This window comes from Bactrocera tryoni, chromosome 5, assembly GCF_016617805.1.
Source record: "Bactrocera tryoni isolate S06 chromosome 5, CSIRO_BtryS06_freeze2, whole genome shotgun sequence".
Taxonomy (NCBI): Eukaryota; Metazoa; Arthropoda; class Insecta; order Diptera; family Tephritidae; genus Bactrocera; species Bactrocera tryoni.
Genome location: NC_052503.1, coordinates 78,115,413 through 78,140,047, shown reverse-complemented (window position 1 = coordinate 78,140,047; position 24,635 = coordinate 78,115,413). Strand labels below are relative to the sequence as shown.

The 24,635-nt window shown below is 37.3% G+C and overlaps 1 protein-coding gene across 4 annotated transcripts in view; it reads right to left on the bottom strand.

Annotated features, from left to right (window-relative positions):
• The window catches only part of LOC120777423 (cysteine-rich motor neuron 1 protein), a 179,081-nt gene that overhangs the window by 104,143 nt on the left and 50,303 nt on the right, over positions 1–24,635 (bottom strand). For 2 of the 4 annotated variants that reach the window (XM_040108726.1, XM_040108729.1), the window contains exon 1: positions 3,219–3,823. The exons of the other annotated variants lie outside the window; for them this stretch is intronic. The gene's annotated coding sequence lies outside the window, so the exon portion shown is untranslated. Of the gene's footprint in view, positions 1–3,218; positions 3,824–24,635 lie in introns of those variants that run through there. 4 annotated transcript variants of the gene reach the window in all.

Below are 24,635 nucleotides of genomic sequence, written 5' to 3'. Positions count from 1 at the left end.
TATCCTGTCAACGCGGGAGCATATTTTTTCCGAGGGGTCACCGGAAATGGCGTGGTAATGGCCGAGTTTAAAATATTCCAAAAATTTCAGAATTTTTTTGTTAATAGTGTATATTTGTAATAATACAAAATTTAATAAAAAGCTTCTATCAAAGCAGCTTCATAGAATTTATTCTGATCTTTCTATAAGCTAAAAATTCAAATTGTCGACACTGTTAATTTACATACATATGTTTCCCAAAAAAAAAATTATATTTGCAGTAATAAACAAATATATAGATTTTTTATTGCGCTCCTTGTGTGCTGCTTCCCACCTTCTAATGCGTCATAATACGCCTTACTATTTCTGCACCATTTCCTGCCTCAATTTCATTACTCGCTCTCATATTTAATCTTACTGCACAGCTGATTGCTCGCATAAATCATACGACTATGACTTTGATATATTTCCTTACACTTTTTCTGCCTGACGAAACATACATTTAGGCGTGCAATCAACGTGGCAACTCATTTTACATGCAGACAACGTGCCAACGAGTCATTGATTGTGGTTGCGTGCAAATAACCGTGGCGCGCCCTAAGACGTGTTTATAAATTATTTATCGATGATTTGTGCACACTCGCACAAACACACACACACACAAGCACATGCATATTTACAACTTCATACATTTGACGTGTCAAACAGCGCAAATTGGCAGCGCGCCGCAGGCAGCAATTTCATATATGTATATAATATAGCTAAGTGCTACAGCTCATCACTGACAGCGGGAGCGACTGTCACCTTCTTCATATACATATATCACACACACACACATAAGCTCCCGTGAACCCACCGCTCTTAACAGCGTTAGCAGAAATATTACTCGAGTGACTTTTCTGCCGCTGATTTTGTTGGCTGCCTTCGTATCACTGAAATGAAGTCTTAATCAAATTTGTCTGCCGGTTACATTATCGCCGCTCAACCTCTTTGTTAAAACTTATGTACAAGTGACTGGCAGACGCACACATAGAGAGCAATCACTTTAAGGCATATTGATTTCGATGATTAATAACATAAATATATATTTTTTTGGCATATTAGCGGAGAGTTCATAAAAGTTATGGTACGGAAGCGTGCATATCGGAGTAGAGAAAGGTATCCAAATATAATAACTGTCCAACAAACATAGATTCTTAATAATACTTGAGGATATTTTGCCACATATTAAAATTGCGATGAGCCCGTTTATTTTCTAGCTCCCAAGGGGGGATTGTACTCAATGGCGAGTCTAGAATATACGTTGAGTTGGGAATATGCAGAATAAAAATTTTCGCAATATTTCTTCACCTAAAATACCAAACAACGTATCAGCAAAAATTAAAATTAAGCTTTTTATTTCTTACGAGTTACTACATCTTATTATATATGTATGTATATGTATGCCAAAAATTGTATGCTTCCGCTAAACGATATAACCGATATATAACCACTTCATAACAAAACTCAAACAATTTTTTGAATCAGAGTGGTTTCTATTATGTCATTTTTCCTTCGCCTGCAAACTTATGAAAAGTGATGTAAACTTTTTTTTGCATTTTAGGTCACGATATGAAAAATCATCTCACTCTGGGCCTAGCGATTGCTGAGCGACAACATATTTGAACGAAAATAAGTAGAGAGAAATTTAAGCTTTCAATATACCATGTTGTAGGAATAACTACTAAATAGATACATGGAAAGAGAGAGAGAAAGAGAGAGAGAGAGAGTGATAGGGACTATAGATCAAAGGCCTAACTCCGCTCTAACTCCGAAAAGGAAAACAAAATTTCTTTGGCTAGGTTAGGTCATGTTACGTGATAAGGTCGATTCTAACAGGGACCTTACTTGGACACTTATAACGTCGGTGCATTGGAGTACCTAAAACTCATATAAAATTGATCATATAGGACTCCTATAAAAATGATCATGAAGAACTCCTCTAAAATTGAACATAAAGGGTCACATGAATCGCTAAAGTACTTTAAACCTATCACAAATTTGTTGAGACGGCTAATATCAGTTTCTGCCAGGTCTCCTAGTTCATCGAACGTACAACTGCGGGCTGTTTCAACCTCAGTCTTGTAAGGGTTAGACAAAGCAGGGGGAAGCGCCTAGATATAGTAGAAGAGAGAAACTCTGACTACTACGTGAACTAGATATAACTGATAAATAGAGAGAGAAAAAGACTAAAGAGGGCAACAGCTTCTGGAACTATGAAACAACGGTTACGATATGCATGAGCAAGATGTTTCCATAAATTTGGTTTATCAGTTTGATTGCTTTGATTTTATTCGAGTAGCATTCTGCGTTGTAAGTTCTTTCCAAGCATTCCCAGCATATTTAAGCTGATGCTTTTTGTATTTTTTTGTCTTTGAAGCAGGTAGTTCTAAGAAAAATGAGCTTGGACGTATGTACATACAGCGGAGGCACAGAAGCTCAACCAAGTGTACTAAACTCTATTTTGATGCTGATATTCCGTTACTAAATTTGTAAACTTCTAATGACGTGGAGTCACATCTGAGATTGAATTTTCACCTTGGATTCGATACATGAAAGGATTAATCCTCATAAGTTCGAAGTTGTGCAACTCAAAATACCAATCTGAGTTGGTTTGTAGACTTTAAAATTCAAGTAGATATGCTAAAAATCACTCCGCGACCCCTGCATATGCCAATGTTATGATTAGAAAGAGTTTAAATGTTTTCAAGAATTTTTTTCTTCGTATGAATTGAGATTTTGTTCGATTTATTTACCAGAGCGAACCATAAACTAAAAGAGTTAAATCAGAATAATTCTAATATAAATTCCTAAAATTCCTCAAAAATACTAATTAAAGTTTTCAATCCCAAACATAGACCCTCACACACCACATCGTAACCCTTTTAGTCCACTGTGAGTCAAAAGACAACGCAACAACTCATCAGCTTTCCTCAAACTCTAAAATTTAACTGTATCAAATTTTCCAATTTTGTTGTTGCTGGCCTTCAACTGTATTTATATCGTTAATATTTATGTCACACAGCACTTTCATTAAGTGCCCTGCCCCTAGCCTAAAAATGCCACAAATAAGCACACTGTGTTAGCAGCAAGTCAAATACTTCAAATGGCTAAGCATACTTTTCAGCGCGCTCAGCTGTTGCGAAATACTGCCTGCGCTGCTGCTGCTGTTACGAACTGTCCTTCAACTATTTACTTACTTCTGCCAACACTCGGCGGTCACTTTATGCGCAAGTTTGCCTGCAGAAGGCCATCAATCATTAATGTGTACAATTTTCTTCTTTTTTTTGCTAATACAACTAGTGCGCGATGACTAGTTGCCTACTTTTCGGCGTTGCATCGATTTCTTGGCTTGTGCGCTGCATATGTTATACATATGGTTGTGGTTTCAGGTTTTTGTTGGAGATTTTTCATTTGTATTTCTTGGTAGTTATAAATTTAAAACACATAAGCCTGAATGTAGGCTACATAAAATTATATTTAAGCATTTTTATGTGGTTTCTTATATTTTTGTGGTACACTTTTTTGCTATTTAGCTTTATATATTTAATTTCCTTAATATTTATTTTTTAAGATTTCGCACTGCACGCCAAAGTGACTAATTCTTAGCATGACTGTTTCTTAGTTCTCTGCTTTAGCATTCGTTTTTTTTAATATTTTTCTTCGTATTCGTATTCGCTTTGACGTTCGCGTGCTTAACGCTGTGTGTGCGTAGTACACCGCCGTACTTCCGCGCTTGTTTTGCTTCGTCAGCTGCGGCACAAACCCGCACGCTTTCACTTGCCACACAAACCGTACGCGTCAATTTTATATGAACGACTGAATCGCTCGTCACACGCAACCCGTTGGTTTTATGCGGCGTATGAATTTTCCGCGTACGGCCGTGCTTCGTGTCGCCTTGTTATGGCGGTGGCTGTGGAAATATCCCTACATTTCATTCGCCGCGCATGCGCCTCAGCGGCTGCTTCACCATTCGGTTCACTTTCGCTTGCATTCCACTGTAGACTGGAGTGTTGATTTGGAGACTTTTCGACGTTCGTATTAGCCTTGTAGCTATATTCAATTTATTGTTGTCCACATCGCGCCGGCTTCCCATGCTGTAAGGTCGTTTACTTTACGTGCATGTATGGTTTTGGAAATAGTGTTTTCAGTCTTGTTGCTGACGCTGTGTTGCATGCAACTTAGCGGCAAATTGCGGCTTGTGTGGTTATGTGAAACTTCAATACACTGCAGTGTGCATTCTTGTGTCGTGACATTGTAAGGATTAGTTATCTGCATGACATAATGTTGTTTCTCTGTTCTTCGTTTTTTTGCATCCAAGTACGAGTTACTTTTTCAGCCTTACTGACAGCATCTTTAGCAATAGAATTACGTAAACAATGACGTTTACATTATTCATACAAAAGAAGAGTGGGCCACTTTGTCGAGACAAATACTTTTATATCTCTTTTAATGCTTTTCTGTACATTCGAATAATATTTTATCCTTTTTATGGCATACAAATTTCGTATACTTATAAGGCACTTGCGATTTCTTTTATCCTTATATGAGCACAGAATCTTTATAACAGCTTTTGTGGGTTCACTTGAAGTTGATAATATCATTTGCGCCTTAATGTAGGCAACGTTCTTAAAAATTTGCGCTTGAAGGTAGGCAACGTTTTCAAGATCACCAAAATAGCTATAAACAAAAATTAATTTATTTTCAGCAGCTGCTTTACTTGCTTTGCTCTTTTGATTATTTTTCACAAATGATAACGTGGTTAGTTAGTAGGCAACATTTAAAAAACTTACATTTGCGCCTGAAAATAGTTGTACACCAAAATTTATTTGGACTTAGCAATCTGTTCCTGCTTTCTAAGTAAAGAAAAAAAATTTAGGTTAAGACACACACACGGTGATGTCCACGCCACGTTACTGTTTAACTTCTATATTTCGAAACTCGCTCAACCATCAGACGGAATTTGCGTCATCTCATATGTAGATGACTGTACCATGTTGACGTCAGGAATGGAATCGATGGCATATGTTCGCAAGAAAACAGCTAACTCTTCAATTATTCTCACTGCTTCTCTGTAAACATTCTCACCCACTAAACGCGACCATATATACGAAGGAGTACAGACTCGATTTTAATATCAGAGTCGATGGCGTCAAAATTCGGACTGTAAACCTATCTATGTTTCTTCACTACTCGTACGACCGCGATTAATGCCAAAGAACAGAGCCGAAAACAATATTATCAAGTTGGTAGCCGGCAGCACCGGGGGCAGGGACAAAGAAATTTTGTTGGCAACATAAAAAGTAATCGGCCGGTCCGTCATAAACTACATGGCATCGATATAGTCGCCTTGATGAGGTGAAACGCAAACGAAGAAGTTTCAAACTAATCCCTGCAGTCATCTGCTGGAAGCGGAGGTGCCTCCTAAGGACATCAAGAGGTCTTTCCTTGATTACGTTGACGACATCAAACAGTACGCCAACCAGACTACGGACACGACAAACTTTAGACATGCACTGAGCGCCATTCACTGCAGAGTCATTAAAACCCACACCAAAGGAACCTACTTGGAGTCAAACCACCACTCATTGCAGATAGAGAACTGGGATTGCACCGAGAATCTAGATTAAGCCTTTCGGAGGTTAAACTTCAACTTTTCCAGAATCGCCTCCGACATAGCAGATATATGTCCCCACATGAGAGCGAGGAAAGTTTCTTCTTCTATTTTAACCCCCGTAGGTCTTAAACAAATATGAACTTCTGGAAAGAGTCCTCAACTGAAAATAACTAGTTTAATTGTGTGACCTTGGTAAACATTTTTTAGTGCTCAAATGGACATTGGTTTCAGGTTCTTATTAAAGAAAGAGATCAAGCTTAAGGGGTATTATGAATTTAAGGTATTTTTATATTTAATTTGGCTTCCATCTGGGAGCAACTTTTGCGCGAGATTATTACTCAGATATAGAGTTTTTAAGTGTTAAAAGAAGAAGCGCTGAAGAAAATCTTTCAAGCTTAACCCTTAAGTCCATCCCGCGGTATCCGAAACCAATACTTTTTGTAAGCAAGATGTGTAAAAACTTTCCTGTCCAACATCTCTTCGGCAATGCATATCCCGAAATTTGTTATAAAAAATATTTTAAATATCGACTAAATGCATTAATGTATTAATATACCGTTTCAAGGCTTAATGTAAAGTTAAATGAAGTGTGGACTTCGTTAATTTATTTAATGTTTATGGTTTTAAATTCAGTGACTTCTAAAGTGTCTCAACCTAACCAAATTTAGAATTTAACAAACATTCTTTCATTCAGACATTATTAATTTTCGATTTCTCAGGCCAACTGGTATCCGTAACATCCATTGTAAGTCCTTACATCATACAATGACTAAAGGGAACTGAAAAATTTACCAAAAATCGAGACAAACAATGCGATGAACCAACAAACAGCAGAATTTTCAGCAAGCATTTGAACAGCTGTGCAGCTCAGCGCAACAACCAATATTGCCAGCTGGTTTGGAATCCTATTTGTGTATTTGCATTAAGCTGCATGCACCTTACATACAAATGTACATATGTATCCTTGTCTATGCTATCTACGGTGTTGACTTGCTGTTAACTTGCAGGTGGCAAAGAGGAGCATATATGTCTTTCGCATGATATTTGCACAGATTGTGAACATTTGCCTATTTATTCACTATATATTTTTCAGTGATCATTTTTACTGAGAAAGTTTTGTTTTTTGTAAACTTTTTTTACCCTGACTACTGGCTTCCATTTGATAATTCCAATTTTTGTTCAATCTTTGTTTACCGTTAGGCCAACGGGTGCATTTCAATCAAACTGAAATTGATGCCGAGCAACTGCAGCAAACAAAAATAAAACTTAGCTTTCGGACGATTCCTTTACATATACATACATATACGAATATACATTTATACAAACAGTTAGGTATAAGAGCACAAACATAGGTGCCTATATCTGCGTGCAAGTGTGTGAGTAGTTGCATTCAACACTCATACATTCGTCAAGCATTGTCCAGTGGGCAAACAACTGATGAATTTCCAGTATTTTGATTGGATTTTTTCCGAAAACCCAATTCGAGTTTCCACACGTTGTTTGTGTGTTTAACTAAGCACAAAATAGGAGTATGGTAAATTTGTTCGACCTTCTTCGATGGGGACACATAGAAAAATGTTTACCTAACGCTTTCATATGAGTTGTGTAGTATCGACGTCTTTCGGCTATGTAGATACATACATATGTACATATATGTATACAAATATAGATAAGGATATGGAAAATAACAAGGACAAGGACAATGACAAGAATAAGGATAAGGATAATAATAAGGATAAGGATAGGAATAAGGACAAGGAAAAGGATAAGAATAAGGATAAGGAAAAGAATAAGGATAAGGATATGAATAAGGTTAAGGTTAAGGATAAGGATATGGATGAGGATATGGATATGGATACGGATATGGATATGGATATGGATATAGATAAGGATAAGGACAAGGGTAAAGATAAGGAAAAAGATATAGTTAAGGATAAGGATAATGGTAAGGATAAGAATAAGGATAAAGATAAAAATAAAGATAAAGAAAGAGTAAGGATAAGGATAATAACGAGGACAAGGACAATGACAATGATAAGGATAAGGACAAGGATAAGGATAAGGATAAGGATAAGGATAGGGAAAAAGATAAGAATAAGGATAGGAATAAGGATAAGGAATAGGATAAGAATAATGATAAGAATAAGGACAAGGATAAAGATAAGGAAAAAGATAAGGATAAAGATAAAGATAAGGTTAAGGTTAAGGATAATGATAAGGATATGGATATAGATAAGGATAAGGACAAGGATAAGAATAAGGATAAATGTAAAGATAAATGTAAAGATATACATAGGTGAAGATAAAGGTGAAGATGAAGAATAAAAATTAAGATAAAGATGAAGATAAAAATAAAAATGAAGATAAAGATATATCTATATAAAAATAAAGATAGCGTGTAAGACAAAGATGATGATAATGATAAATAGTAATAAAGAAAAAGAGTATAGAAGACTAAAAGAAGTGAAACTAACGTATATTTTCCGCAAAACTTTTTTTTCGCAAAATACCCACCGCAAAAAAAGAAGTCAGAAATTACAAAAAAAAATCGACAACAAAAAGTTTGTATATAATTGCGAAATTGCATAAATCTTGTTTTAAGAAACACTTTTGGTCTCAAAGCAGCCCGAATGGTGCCAGCTGGCCAACAGTAACTTCAGGCTTCACAAACGATTATTTTGGCAAAAAAAAAGTGAAACTCTGACCGCAACTAATAAAATTCACAGCGGACCCTTAAACCTAAAATAATAATTTTCTGCGTAAACAATTTGTATCCCGTTATAAATAGAAGAACCATTCAAAAAGCATAACAAACACAAATGCCTAAGAAATGTGGTAAATTTAATGGGACTTTGAAAAGTTTGTAAGTTTGTAGGAAAGTAACGAAGAAAGCGCTCACAAAGTGTTTGCTTGAAAAAAGGAAGACCGAAATGTCTGGCATCAGCTGTTGATAAGTAGTATTTGTTTGCGCCGCAAGATAGGCAATATACACACTTATGAGCTATGCGAACAAAAACAAATAGAAAAAAGAACAAATTCAAAAAGTGAAATAACAAAAACTACGAAAGCTCGGACGCAGAGCAAGGGAAATGTAAAAGAGATCAGCAAGTGAAACCGTAAAGTCAAAAAGCAAATAGGCAAATTATGTCGGCACACACAAATTCGACTTTTAAGAATATAAGCCAATGCAAATCTGTGACACGTGACGTCTGTTCCGTAGGTACAACAAAAAATAAGAGATGATGACGCACACAAAAAGCGGAAAAGAAATTATGTGAAAAAAGACAGACGAAAAAGCTTGCAAAAAAATGTCTAAGGTAACAAACAACACAAACTTTACTTTTTGATTTCACTTTGCCCTTGTAACTCAACAACTTTCTAGTAGCGCGCCTGAAAGTATGCTCAGCAACATAATTTTTCCTGCCACAAATTATTAATACTGATTTTTTCTTATCTTCTACGCTTTGCTTTGCGAGTGTTTGAAGTGTCGGTCATTGTATTAACGCAAAAATCATTATAAGAAAATTATTACTAAACAAAAGCCATAACAAACTGATGTTACACGCCCTTTTTTCTCGAAGCCATAATTTTCTGCGCAACGGACAAGTGCGAAAGTTTGCATTTTATTATAGATTATTTGCTTTGTGTTGCGAAAAGGTTGCTTAAAAAACTGCTAAACTTTTCCAATTAGCGCCACAAAGTAGGCAACTAAGAACGATGATACGAAAGGCAGCAAAATTGTGAAAGAGAAGTGAGTGAATAGGCAACTTAGAAGTATCGTGTGAAAGCAAGCACAGTTATAATCGCGAAAGAGACCAAATAACGAGAAAAAATCCGCTTGAGCTTTGAGAATAGAACACGGAAACAATTTGCGTGATTAAAATGATTTCGAGAAATGGAGAGCATTCTTTTTAGTGGATTGAAAGAACTGCTTTTGCGTAGTTGAGATGCAAACATTTAATAATTAGTAAAAATTCTGCCTATATATAGGCTAATATAAAAATTAATAATAAAAAATACTGCCTATAATAAGGCGTTATTGCAAATTTCGCGCATGTGCATTTAACCGTTATATAGTAAATGTTAAAACACTAATAATCCATTAATTTTTGAGTATTTTTCAGTATAGTTAAAAATTTTGCCTACATTTAGGCTTACAACAAAAACTATACCGTTGATGTTCAAGCCCTAGTTATTAGAGACGTCCAGATTACGAGTTAAATTGCATGTTCGAGAAACATAGGTTTAGAATTTAGAAAAAAGTTGCCTACATCTAGGCTAATATACAAAAGAAACACCAAAACCGTTGCCTACAACTAGGCGTTTATGCAAATTTCGCACATGTGCTTTAAATCGTGATATTGAAAATTTAAAAACGCACGTAATCTATTAATTTTTGAGCATCTTACATAATAATAAAAAAGGTTGCCTACATTTAGGCTGGTAATAAAAACTATGCCTTGCTGTTCGGCATTTTTTGCTTGCTTTTTCACTTTGTCTTCACCTTATTCTTTCTCACTTTAATCTTTAAAATGATTACGAGAAATCGAAGGTATTCATAACAACAGCCTGGGAAAATTGCTTTTGGGGAGATGGACTATGTTAACTATACATACATTTTAAAGCCCTAATTGAAACAAATGCCCATATTTCGAGTAAGATGGCATGCTTGAGTTGCAAGTGATTAGTAATTAGTAAAAAGTTGCCTAAATCTAGGCTAATAAACAAAATAAACACCAAAAATGTTGCCTACATCTAGGCGCTTATGCAAATTTCGCACATGTGCTTTAAATGGTGATATTGAAAATTTAAAAACACTCAAAATCTATTAATTTTTGTGCATTTTGCATAACAATAAAATATGTTGCCTACATTTAGGCTTGTAATAAAAATTATAGATTGACGTTCAGCATGTTTTCCTGCTTTTCAACTTCTTCTACGACTTATGCTTTCCTCCTCTTACTTCTTTTGTGTGCTAGAGTTAAAAAAATGTTTTCACTTTTTATTATTATATCTTTTCTCCTTACTATTGCGGGCAAACAAGCAGCACTTGAGAGCGTAGCAAAGTTTCATGGCAAAAGAATGCCTTTTTGTTATTTAATAAATTAAAACTTTATGCAAATAACACGTCGTAGCAAAAGCGGAGCCGCAGCAAAGGCAAGGTAACAAAAAACATTACAACGACAAGCCAGCAAGGTCAAGCCGAAGCGGAAGTTTGCAAAAATAATAAAAGGTGCCAAAACTCAAAGCAAAAAGGTGGCCTGTAAGTTAGCAAATATAACAAGGTAGTCAATGTCTTAAAACTACAACAACAATAACAACACAACGCATCCCAACAACTACAAAAACCTGTCGCAACGCTGTACTTTTAATATTAAATATTGTTTCTCGACTTTTTTCTTTATTATTTCTTCTTTTATTTCGCTCGCTCTTGTTGCGGCTTTTTAAGCGTTACCGCTTTGCTGGGTCGCCAAGGGCAAACGCTCACAGGCGTAATTATTGCAAAGTTTTTACTGCAGCAATCTGCTACGCTTATTGGTTAGCGGAAGCGAGTGAGAGTATGCGAAAGCGCGCGCTGACCACGGAATATGGGCTGAAAACCGAAGCAAAAATCAGCAACTTTCGCCAAACTACTTGCGTGCTGCCGAAGCAGGTTTGTATGCAGGTAGCTCACGCATATTTAATTTACCGCTTAACTACGCAAAGTGCCGATGGACAGCTGGAAATGTGGCTGGCAAAGTTGTAGCGAAATTAAAAATGCGCAAGCAACTTCGAGGAAATGGGAGAAAATGTTGAGCCGCTTAAGCTGTAAGTATATTTACATAAACAAGTATGTATTTTTGTAGTTTATTTTTAAAATTATCTGCGCTCCATCACAACTCTAACGTATTGAGGCAGAAGTGCCGCAAGCAGCAGCCAATATTGCTGGAAATTATTCTTGTTTGAGTAATACATTTTGTTGTGCAAACTTTCGCACAACTTTCGATGATTGATTAAGCTTTGAGAGAGCATTATTCGTTATTGAAAAAGAAAGTTTACATTATTAATAAGCAAGCTTTCGTCAAAATGTTTTATGGTGTGCTCAAGGTCGCATCAACTGCGTGGTTGCTTTACAGGTTTTTTATGGAAATGAAATGTTTGAAAATGAAAAAAATATATATAAATATATATATATATTCTTTATAGAAATGAGAAGTCAGCTAAAATGAAGGATAAAGTTCTCTGAGCGCCCTTCATTTGAGAATGGGCAGAAACGATTCTTCTGTATATGGCTCAAGAAGCTCACGACTTTCATTCTTAGACCAAGTATCCTCTGCGTAGCCAAAAAACATCCGTTTGAAGGCGAGCTAGAGTAAGCTCCCCAGGCTTGTGCGCTGGATTAGGGAACCGAGGCATAAAAACAACACTACCAATGAAAGCAAGAAACCAGCTTCGAATGAGAGACCCCTCTTTTGATGACGACCATAGCAAACGAAATAAGGACTACGATTTGAGGGCATGCACCTGGAATGTCCGGTCCCTCAATTGGGAAGGTGCCGCTGCCCAGCTGGTCAATGTCCTCATAAGAGTAAAGACTGACGTCGGCGTCCAAAAAGTGTGATGGACGGGACAAGGGCTGACACAAGTGGGTCCTTGTAGCGTTTACCACAGCGGCTATATAAAGAAACGCAAATTCAGTGTGGTCGGAAAGAGACTCCATCGCCTGATATTCATCCAGTGGATCAACTTCTAATCCGCACCTAAGCGAAGATCTTCAACATATCGCTGATTTGCGCCCAGGCCCCGACGGAAAAAAAGGACGATGAGGCCGAGGATGCCTTCTATGAGCGCTTAGAGCGCACCTATGGGAGCTATCCTGCCTCAATGTCAAAATCGTGCTTGACAATTTTAACGCAGGCTGGGGAAAGAAGGTATCTTTGGCACAAAGATCGACAACGGTCGGTGAATTCAGCCTCCATGATGAAACATTCCCAAATAGGTCAAGGCTGATCGACTTCGCCAGGGCCCTGAAATAAGATTCCTTAACATTGACTTGAACCACCATCTTGTTGCAGCCAAGATTCGCACCCGCCACCGCGCAGCAAAAAACGCACGTCAAGAAACACAAGGAGGATTCGACGTCGAGGAGCTGCAATCTACTCGACTTGCACTCCTGCTTTCTGAGAGCACTCGTCAACAATTCGGTATTTTCGGACGATGGTACGATGAGGAGTGCCGTGTCGCAGTGGAGAGAAAGCAGACTGTCTACCTTGGAACGTTGCAATCGACCACAACGCGTGCGGGATGGGATAGATACCGAGAGTTGAAGAGGGAAGCGAGACGCATTTGCAGACACAAAAAGAAAGAGGCCGAAATGCGTGAGTATGAAGAGCTTGACGAGCTGGCCGACAGAGGTAATGCTCGAAAATTCTACGAAAAGATGCGGCGTCTAACAGAACGTTTCAAGGCCGTAGCATACTCTTTTAAAACCCCCAAAGGTGATCTAGTCACCGATGCCCAGAGCATACTTAAATTATGGAGGGAACATTTCTCGAGCCTGCTGAATAGCAGTGAAAATACAACGCCAAGAGAAGGCGAACCCGATTCCCCAATCGATGACGATGGAGTAGACGTTCGAATAGCCTGAGGAACAACAAAGCGGCGGGGGCCGATGGATTGCCGGCTGAGCTATTCAAACACGGCGGCGAAGAACTGATAAGGAATAGTTCGTGTATAAAAGTAGTTCGTGTATAAAAATAGACGGACAGAAACTCATTTCTAAATAAAACTTACAAGATCTCCGACGTTGCCTTCATTGTGCGGCAAATATCACACATTTTCCAAGAAAACAATAAAATTTATAAAAAAAGTGAGCCTGCTTTTACCATTAAAGCATATACAATTGAATAATCTTCGCTGCACTTTGAGCTCAACTTTTTTATTTGAAAAGTTAAGTCATTTTAACAATAACTGCATAACGATATCTTCAGCGAGATTCACGAGAAACACTGCAAAAAGAAGCAGCATTTGAAATTCATTTGAATAGCTCTTGTAATGCGCCATAAAGTATGCAGCACTTTTTTGCCAAGCTCAGCAAAAACCATGAAATTCCTGCTCAAGTGCAAATCTAACAAGCAGACAAAGCATAGCCAGAGACAAATGCGGTGCAGTTAATAATTTCGTTATGCATAACATAACTCAAGGCGCGCGAGCAAGCATGCATATGAATAAGGGCGAAATTGTAGATAAAACACATTGCGACACAAAAGTTTGAAGTGACAGTTTCTATAAAAAAAAAGTTTGAGTAAAGTTTAAAAAGATGTTTTAAAGCGTGCAAATGTAACGAACTGTGAAACGCCTTAAACTAGGCAATGAAAAATAAATATGTTTATTTATATTTAATAAATAAACTAAAGAGCATATTTTAGTATAACTCATTTTTCTTGCGTGAAAAATTATCTAAATGCATGTTAGAAATGCAGCCACTCAAGCGACCACAAAAGAAACTGCAAGCCGATAAACAATATGTGGCGCTTATTATTTTTCCTATGCCCACATACTAAACTATAAGTTACATTTATGCACACTGCGCGCTTCTTTGGCTCATTGCGCCCTTTCAGAATTGCCACTTGCCACTTGTCTTTGCGGCAGTTGCATGCCGCATTGTGCAGAAGTACCACTTACCACATGACATAAGCGTGGAAATTGAGTATGAATGGTGGCACAAGTGTCAGTTGAAGTAGTTGCAGCCAAGCAGACAAGAAAACAAGCACGTGCCTCTCAATCTGTGGCCAACAAAGCGCACAAGCACACATGCTTATGCCTCGTAAAATGCCACACTGACAGGCTGCGAAAGTTATGTGCTGATAGTTTTCTCTAAAGGAAGTGAAAAACAGACATTGCATAACATACTTGGCAATGACATGATTTTAAGTGCTTTGGCATTGAATTTCAAGCGAGAGGGAATTGCCGGATATTTCGGAATAGACATACATATGTAAAAGCGCTGATGGTTTCTTAACATTTTAAGAGGCTTATTACTCAACTATGTTATCAAATCGCGAAATCTTAGGAATGTTTTGGCCTTTTTATACTCAAACAAAGCAATTTTATTCGTTGTGATTTATTAGGATTGTAAGAGAAGATTTGGAAGTAAATGGCATCCACTGATAATGCCTTAACCCTTCGCAGTTCTCAATGAAATGTAACCTCAGAGCAAAGTGTTTTGTGACAACGCATACCAAGTCATTGTGGAGAGGTTTTCCAATATGACACTGTGTCCAACACATCGGAAAAGCTAAACATAACCAACCACGCAGCAAAGGGATCCAATGACTTTTTGGAGGTTGAATAATGTGACCTTGCTGAGAGCGAAGAAAAGATCCCTGACCTCTTACAAGGCCAGAAGAACTTTGCGACAACTGCTAGTCGACGAGCGCTTGCTTATTTGGACTAAGGTCAGTAGTGAACCACAAAAAGCTAATGGAGCTGCTCGTTCCCATTCCACGGTCATTGAGATTGAAGTATCTGTCCTAGCTAGCCCATCAGCCTTACAGTTTCCTGCCACACCGTTATGACCAGCACCTAATCTAGCTAATAATATAGTAGCGCGATGTTGGAGATAATGAGTCTAGGCATCCTTTCGCTAGGCTTAAGTGCATACTCGTGGAACTCAAAGCAAATACCAGTGGTATGCTATGGGAGTAAATGATCAGCACTTCAGAACAGTAGATCCAAGTAGAATAATAATAATTTATGGCGGCAGCTTGGAAGACGCTGCAGTCGTCAGTGTGTCTAAAACTGAAGTTGATGGTAAGTTTCTGATAGTGTACTGCTTCCCAATCCTTCCCGCAAGCTTTAATCCATAAAAAATGCACATTGTGCCTCCTCTCAAGCGCATCCTTCCCTCACATGCCTCCCTCAAAGGTATGTGAGCAGAGGAGCGATAGCCAAGACTAGATTTGGCGAGCTGTTAATCCAATTATTTTGGAGTAAGTCAAAATGTGCGAGGATTTATGAGTGTCCAGGTTCGCTGTCATCTATGGTAAGTACCCAGATTGTTTGAGGTTGTAGGCAGCATTCACGGCATCACGATCACCTCTTCATTTGACGAGAATTTCTTCCAAGCGAGCATTCGTTTGAAATCTGTGTACAGAAAACAGTCACGAGGGCTAGATCTGGGTAATATGTACTGTGGATGCGAAGTCAATTCAAAAGCCAATTCATGTATTTTTCCATAATTTTCACTGACTTGTGAATCAATGCATTATCTTGATGAAAGAGCTCATTTTTCTTCAAATGCGACCCTTTTTCGGCGACTTCTTCCTTCAAGCGATCCAGTAATGCTACGCTGTTGCTGGTGCTTCTCTTTTCAAGGTAGTCAATAAAAATTATTCCATGCGCATACCAAAATACAGACGCCATACCCTTTCCAACCGACTGTTGCGTTTTTCATCCATTACAGCGGGTTTATCGGCTGCAGTCCGCTCGAATGACTGTTGATTGGACCTCGAAGTGAAACAATGGAATCATCTTCCAACCATTGTCATATATCAACTCAAAAACTAGGGTTTATTACGCTTGATCATCTCCAAACACTGTTCCGAATCATCGTCTTTATTTTTGGGTAAGAGTGACCTCGCGCGGCACCCTCTTTGTTGTTTCTTGTACCAAAATATTCATGAATGATACAATATACACGGTCAGTTGATATCTTTTGAGTCTGCTATCTTGAACACCGTCACTTTACGGTCATCCAAAATTTTTTTGTGGACCTTTTTTATCATATTATTTCACTCTCAAAACTTGCGCGATGACTTTTCAGCAATGTTGACTGCCACAGTAAGCAAACTGTTGCCACAAGTATGAATATTTGCATTGATTAAGCAGCTTATGACGAGTGCAATTCCTTTATGGTCATAAAAAGTATACAAAGAAAACCGTTTAGTATTAAGAGCCGCAACAAAAAACCGCAACGATTAACTGCAAGTGTGCCTCATACACATTTCTAGCTACTTACTGCTACAAAACTATAATTTCCAAGTTATGCAGCACAAAAACACTAATATTTTAACACACTGCCTGCAGCCAACAACAATGAAACGCACTACCCACAAAGACGATAACCAACTCGGACTCAACTAATGCCGCATAAATTTCCACAAATGTAACTGCTTGCGACATCAGCCGTCAAGCGTGGCTTTTCAGTAATAAAATTCGCTAGTTGTGCGCTCATTTCTTGACTTTTTACGACTCTTTCAGTGCTTTGTCATAATTTCCGCTATGCGCGGCTCAAGCGGCGGCATAGCGGTAGAGAATGTCGGAAATGTAGGCACATTATAAGCGAAAATCTACACATAGCCGAATATGTAAATTTTGCAAAACAGTCTGCCTTATTATCCACCACAAAGAGTTTGATGTGTGTTCTTTATGCCATACATTGGTACGTGAGCCTACAACTATGTTGCTTATACGCAACGGCGCACGAAAGCAATTTCATTGCGACTATTAAAGCAACACAGGCATGCTTAAGTGCACTCACATAACAATGTTCGTTTAGGTAGTGGTGGTAGTAAAGCAATGCGGGTAAGCGAAATTAATAAAAATTATGCCGGCTAAATGCACTTTAAAATAGCAAATGTCTACATTTGAGTTGGCACATGTGCGAGGAATCAAGAGTAATGCGCTTTCAGGTCGCTCTTGTGCTATGAGAGTGCATTGTAGCATGTAATGCGCTCAATTAAAGTGTAACTGCTTGTCGTAAGAGTATTTGCATATATACACATACATATACCTACATGCATGTATACATATTTGTATATTTGCATGTTAGTGTACTTTGCCTTGAGTGCTGTCACTTAATGGCTGACTGATTGGGGATTTGTGGCATTTTAGGCGGCATAAAAATACACCATCTCACACGCAAACCTACACACACCAACTCACATGTGTATACTAATATGTATATATGTAGCTGTTTGTGGTGGCCACATTTGAGTGTGCTATAAAAGGATTTACTGAAGGGTCCTTTTCAGCGTTAAAAGTAAATTTTGTAAGCTTTTAATGTGCCGCCATTTTACTGCATGGATTTCTAGTGAGATTTTAGACAGCAGCGTATCGTTTTAGAAAAGATTATATAAAGACATTATAGGTGTATGCTATGGTGGTCCGATCTGAGCAATTTCTCCGCAGATTTTAGCCGTGCTTTGAGCAATACTCTATGCCAAATTTTATGACTATACCTTGTCAAATAAAAAAGCTTCCCATACAAAGACTTGAGCTGGATAGGTAAGTTTGTATGACAGCTACATGCTAAAGTCGTCCGATCAAAACAATTTTTTCAGAGATTTTAACTACGCTTTGACCAAAAATGTGTACCAAATTTCATGAAGATAAATTGCCAAATAAAAAAGTTTTCCATATAAGGAATTGCGTTTGCTCGGTTAGTTTGCACGATAGCTATATATTATAGATGTCCGATATCGAAGGTGCCAGCAAATGAGCACCTCCTTGTTAAGAAAAGGACGTATGTAAGACTTCAAGTGGAAAGATTTCAAGAACTGGAACTTTTAGAAAATATTTCCGAAGCTTTATAAAACTGGTTGAAATTTAGAGTGCTTTTTTGGGCTGTATTGAAATATTAAAGTTGAAAAAAAAATGTGAGGCTTTTTCTGAACTTTTTTGAAGTGAGCCTATATTTTTGGTTGCCTACGACTACTATTTTTATAGGTCAGCGAGCTTTCACGAGCTTTTCTGGAACTTCTAGAAAATTTTTTCGGAGTTTTATGGAACTGGTTGAAATTTAGAACCCTTTTTTGGGCTGTTTTCAAATATTGTGTTGTTAGAATATTTCACGCTAATTTCACGGTTGCTTAGATGGAATTACTGAAATGTATTACTTTATTTTAAGGCTCTTTAAAGCTTCAAAATAAAACGATATTTATAATTTGGCGAGCTTTTGAGAGCTTTCTAGTTCGCATTAGAGAGCTTTTCCTAGCTTTGTAGAATTGGTTTGAGTTTGGTGATCTCTCAAGTTTCAAAGAAAAATGTTAGGTTTCCTCTGAACTTTTTTGAACAGATTAGGCAATAAATTGTGATTTAATGAGCTTTATGGAAAGCTCTTAGCTTTATTTGGCACTATTTGGCTTTTCGAAAGCGGTCGTAAGAAGACAGTTATATTTTCGAACACTCTAACAAGGTAATGGTTATATTTTAGTTTGCTTTTCTGTGCTTTTTAGCACAGATTACTGATTAAGTAACTTTTCTGAACTTTTTCGAATACATTTTTGAAAACGCCTAATGCACATACACATATATGTATTTTCTACCAAATTTTATATTCTGAACTTGACGTTTTCATAATATTATTTCTTTATAAATGTCATATCTTATAATTGAAATAATTTCGTAGTAATCACAAAATTTCCTAAGAAAAGAGAGCGGAAAGGACATGTACATGCAGTCTATTTGTTAACTTCTAGCTATTTCAGAGTTGCCTCATAATAAACCTATATTCACATACATATGTATATACATATGTATATATTTCTATGTAAATACCACTACTAAATTAGTGAAGCCAACTAGTAATTGTGGTCCGTTTCAAGTATTCTCTGATGTGACCTACATTAGAAAAGACTTCTCCCCTCAGCAGGCACTCAAAACCATCAGCAAGCTCCTAGCGACTGTAGCCAGGACGTTCATTGTAAACTATATGATTAACAAATATTTGTATATATAAATATAAATATAAATATTATTTTCAATGATGCTAGTTATTCGTCTGTATATAACTGAATTTATTTGCGACGCAATTATGTATTTATATATGTATGCGGTGGTAAATGATATGTTGTAAGATTAATTATACTATTTGTGATTAATAGTCTAACGAGCTGTATCCAAAGCCGCAAGGAATTCGCTCGTTATACACGTCCAGTCCAAATGAACGAAAACCAACCTGTTTGATAGTACAGAGCAACGGAAGCTTAGATAAATGATATATACATACATACATATATCTACCGAAATAATTATAGAAAACCAGCTGACATATACCATTATACAGCATTTTGTACTTCAGTGAATTTTCCATCAGCTGAAAGAGCATTGGTCACCTACAGAGCGTAGAAATGGATTATTGTTTAGCATGTTGGAAAAATTATTGTAGCAGGGTGTGGGAAACTATGCGTAGGAGCAAGAAGATATTTATTTAATATAGTAATATATACACGTCAGAGTTTCACAATGAGACTACTAAAGGCCTAGGTGCGTCATTAGACATCCACTCTACCTACCTACACTTCTGAAGCTTGAATTGGGCAGTGCGGCTGCAATTAGTTAACAACAAATGTGGTTGAATTTATTTCATAGCCGCAGTATTGGTAGAGCGTAGAGAGAAATGCATACAGTTTGAAGAACTGACACAGGCAGCAGAATTCTAGTTATCTATGAAAGGTGTGAAAGTGACTAAATCGTAAAGTAGAAGCAAGAAATGAGGTGAGGGAGGTTTGATAACATCCCAAAGTTTAACGTTTCTCCTTGTTTCCATTTTAACCACTTATCGTCGAAATGGAAGAATTTGTATAGCTTGCGGAATAACGGTACTATAGAGTCTTGTGACGAAGAAGACCAAGTTATAATTTCAGAAGGTAATGAAGATCAGTTTCTGAGTAATGTTCTAAATGAAATCTTGGCTGAAGAAACAGCAGAGCCGGAAAACCCGCAAAACTCGGATCGGAGGAACACAATTTTTCTTGTGGTACTTTGAAGAAAGAATAAAGCAGTTAATCTCAAAAAAACTGAGTTCCTTGCATTTCTTTGGTACTAACCTATTTATGGGTTACCATCAACTTCCAAGTTAGCGACATTACTGAAGTACGTGTGCATACTTGGATATACCCGTAATATCCAAGACAATGTCCTGTAACAGATTCAACTCAATACTAAGATTGACAATTCAAAAATCCTGGAAACCAACAAAAATAGGCTATTCAAAAATCCAAGGAATTATCAGTTAACAAATCTATGATTCTTTTCAAGGGCAGAAGCTTCATCAAGCAATATTGCCCCATGTAACCAATTAAGCGTGGTTATAAATCATGGTGAAGTTCGGATCAATATGGCTATATCAAAAAGTTCCAAATATACCAGGGAAAGAACGAAACTGTAGAAGCACAGTACGAAGGATTTGGTATGGAAAGAGAGTGGTTTTTTCCCCTCACGGAAGATGAGTGGAGCAAGAACAACTATGTGCACTTTGATAATTATTTTATCTCCGTCAGACTCCTTGAGTTTCTCCAAAATGAGAAAGTGTTTGCATGTGTGAAAAGGACTTCCTTCAAACATGAAGCCAGAAAAGCAAGTGAAAAGAGGCGAGTTGGATTCGCCATCAACAACGAATGGAGTAATTGTTTATAAGTGGATAGGTAATAAGTTAATATTATTGGCGTCCAATTTTCATGCCACTGAGCACACTACAGTCAAGAGAAGGGACCAAAAAGGCCAGGAAATATATGTATGTTTAATGTACAACTGCCGTTAACGATTACAACTCATTCATGGAGTAGATCATACAGATCAACTGCCAAGTACCTACGAGATAGCTAGGCGATCTAAAAAATGGTGGCATAGATTGTTTTGGGGGCTTTTGGAATTAAGTTTCGTCAATTCTTATGTTTTATACCGTCAAATATTTGAAAAAGTCTGCTGGAATATAGAAGATGAGCTTGATCAACTAAGAGTTAAGTTTAGTCAAAAATTTTCTGGTTCGTAGCTTGCATAGGTTTCAAAGATCTTATGCTCCGCCCTCCTACAACTTCAGCAGCACCTAGCAGTAAGTTTATTTCTTAAACTGTATAATATTTAATATATATACAAATATGTATATAGTAAAAGCATATTAATTTCAATAGCCTACAGTAAATTTTCCAAGCCATGATATATAAATATGTATGTGATATGTGGTCATTATTTGTGACGTGGTCAGCTCGTGCATGTAGTTTGTCAGGTGAACCGGCGTTATTAACAAAGTAATGACAAAAGCAAGTCTACAATGCAGTAAGGCAAGACATGCGACAAACCAAAAATATGTAGATATAACTTGCTATTTGCATACATTTATACTTAGATATATACACGCCTACACGTAAATGTGTTAAAACTATTTATTCATTAGAGCTATCTGACACTGTCAGTTGTCAAGATAATATGCACACGTTATTGCTCATTTGCTTGCGACTGAATAGTTTAATAAGCAATTGTCACACACACCTACGCGCCTGCTTTGACAACGGCAAAGATAGTTGAGCATGCGGCTTTAATAGGTAAAGTGGCCTAAATTCAGTAATAAATATTTACTATGTTGGCTTTTAGTTAAGAAGAGAAGATATAATGCTGCGAGCAAAAAATAGTAAGACTTTTTCATAGTTTTAAAATTCTTAATTTATGCTTCAAAATCTATGTCGTCCTATTCAAAGTAATCCCTCATGGCCGCAGTACACTTGTGTCAACGTGTTTTCCAATCCTCGAAACAGTTGTTAAAGACAATATTTCGACGAATGGGTTTTTGAAATTGAAAATAAAGAGTCTTACTATTTTTTGCCCACAGTAGTAGATTGTGCTCTCTTATACGAAAATATGCCTTAAAATCTTTTAATGTACAGAAACTAAGTGAGTTTTCAGGTATTCTCAACTGAGCGCAAATTTTCCATTTTCACCTTTCATTTATATTTTTTTTAGACTTACGTCGTTTTACAATTCATTCGCATTTCAAGTATAGCATATTTGAAACGATTTTTCGAAATAATTAAAATTTATTAGCTTGAAATGTGTAAATTGAGCTCGTTAACTCGATCTTATCTAATTAAAATGTAAATAATTTAAATAACACTTAAACGATTTATTATATCTACAAATATTGACCCAAATGTGAAAGTGCAAATTAAGAAAATTTATTGCATTTACGACTTTTCGTTCGTTTGTAAGAGCGGAAGCTAATGACAATTATATAAATACATGTTTGTATGGATTAGTGAGGCTGCCATATTATTCTAATTATCCTTAGCCTAAACCATGATTAAATATCACGCTAATTATTAACTGCATATTTAAATTAGTGGTTAGCAAAGGCATGAATCAATCATACCAATATCTAGCTGGTTCTCAAACCAAGCTCAAATCAAATATGACCTGATATTTCTTTGTTTAAAATAAATTATGGAAAGCCGTAATAATGTCATCGGTAATTATAAGTAAGGCGGAGCCATGAAGTTCACGCAAGTAAGGAAAGTTCTCTGATCGTCATTCACTTAAGAATGGCCAGAAACGATTCTTTTACACATGGCCCAAGCAGCTCAAAACTTCGGGTGTTAGACCCAGTATTTTCTGGGTAGTCAACAAACATCCGTTTGAAGGCGAGCTAAAGTGAGAAGACAAAACACCACTTCTTTGGGTTGTGCGCTGGGTTTAGGGAGCCGCCATGTAAAAAACACCCAACGGAAAGAAGAAAATAGCTTCGGATGAGAGAACCCCTTTTGATAAACTCGGCTATAACGGCGTAACCGGTGTCTACGCCAATAAAGAATAATATAATTAGAAAATTTTATGAAAAATCAGGGGTTTTAAGGCACTAATAAAAAAAACTACACGATTCCATGTAGTTGCTGCGAATATTAGTTGAAATATTTAGATATTCACCCGGCTAATACAAGTTATTTTTAATATCGTAGCGGTTATGTAATCCACGCTGAGGTGGTTAGGTTCACATTGGTTGTCATCTAAGACACTTGTCATCTAAGGACTTCCACCTGCTATATTATTCAGTATGGTTTCTGCGAAATAGAGCTGCTCATTACGATTCTTTACCGGTAGCATATGAGCCTCACCATGCAGGTGGTCAATCGGGAACATCAAGCAGCATCAGCTGATAGTCCGCAATGCGGTGTTCTGACACGTCTGCATTTCACTACATGCACTCGACCTGGTGCGACCAGCCGGTCGTTTGCCTTATATGTTGCCAGCAACGTTTCTTGCTCTTTTCCCCATGAGCTGCCGGCTAGCGACTTGAAGATTTTGTTGCGGTTCCGTGGTCGTGTGAGAAGTGTAGAAACGCTGGATGCCGATTATTACGCCTAATATCTGTCTATCTATTGGCAGTTGAAATTTCAATGACATCGACGCTAATGTTAAGTTCCAGCCTATACTTATTCGCCCAGTTGTGTCGTGTACTTATTTATTGTGGGAGCGTGCCAAGCTCCTTACAGAGAGGCAGTGAGAAAGATCGGAGAGATAGCAGTGCTTTTGAGCTTATGCCATCGACTTCGTAGGGCGATTTTGCATTTATCAGCGTAAGAGGTGATGTAGATTCCTTCTGGTAGTTGAGGGATTTTCGAAATGAGGAAGTTAACGAGTTCTTTGTTCGGGCAAAGTCTCTGGTCAAAATATGGTAAGACTTAAAGAAGCGAGTTCTTCAAATATACTTATCACCTAATTCTATCCTCACGCACTGCATACTCAAAACTAGTTCTCAAAAAGTACCTTAGTTAAAGAGAGCCACATCTCGCTGTTATCGAATATCTATATATGGTAGTTATATGTTAAGGACCAGAGAGTATACATATGTGAAAGTTATACGTTAAGAATCGGAGAATGTCAGGTTTAACGACCTACTAAAGCCATGCGACTCCACAAAACTTAATTAAAGTTCCTTCACCTCGTCATTAGCAATCATAATAAAGTCATATAAACTCAAGCAAAAGTTGTGCAACAGCGCGCAGTGCGTCTAAATGCTTGGAAACTACATCCTCAGCTAAGTTCAACAACTCAGTATGAACAATTAAACAGCAAGACAAGAAAGTGAAAAATCAAATGAGCTCAAACCTTCCTCCTGACTTTACAGCACTTTAGCGCCCTTGTGCCTAGCTATTTACCCACACTTGAGCGCATATCCGTCTTCGAGCGAGTTAATTGCTGAGCATGAGCGGCTGCTGGAAGAGTTCGTCATTACATGAATTAGAATTGT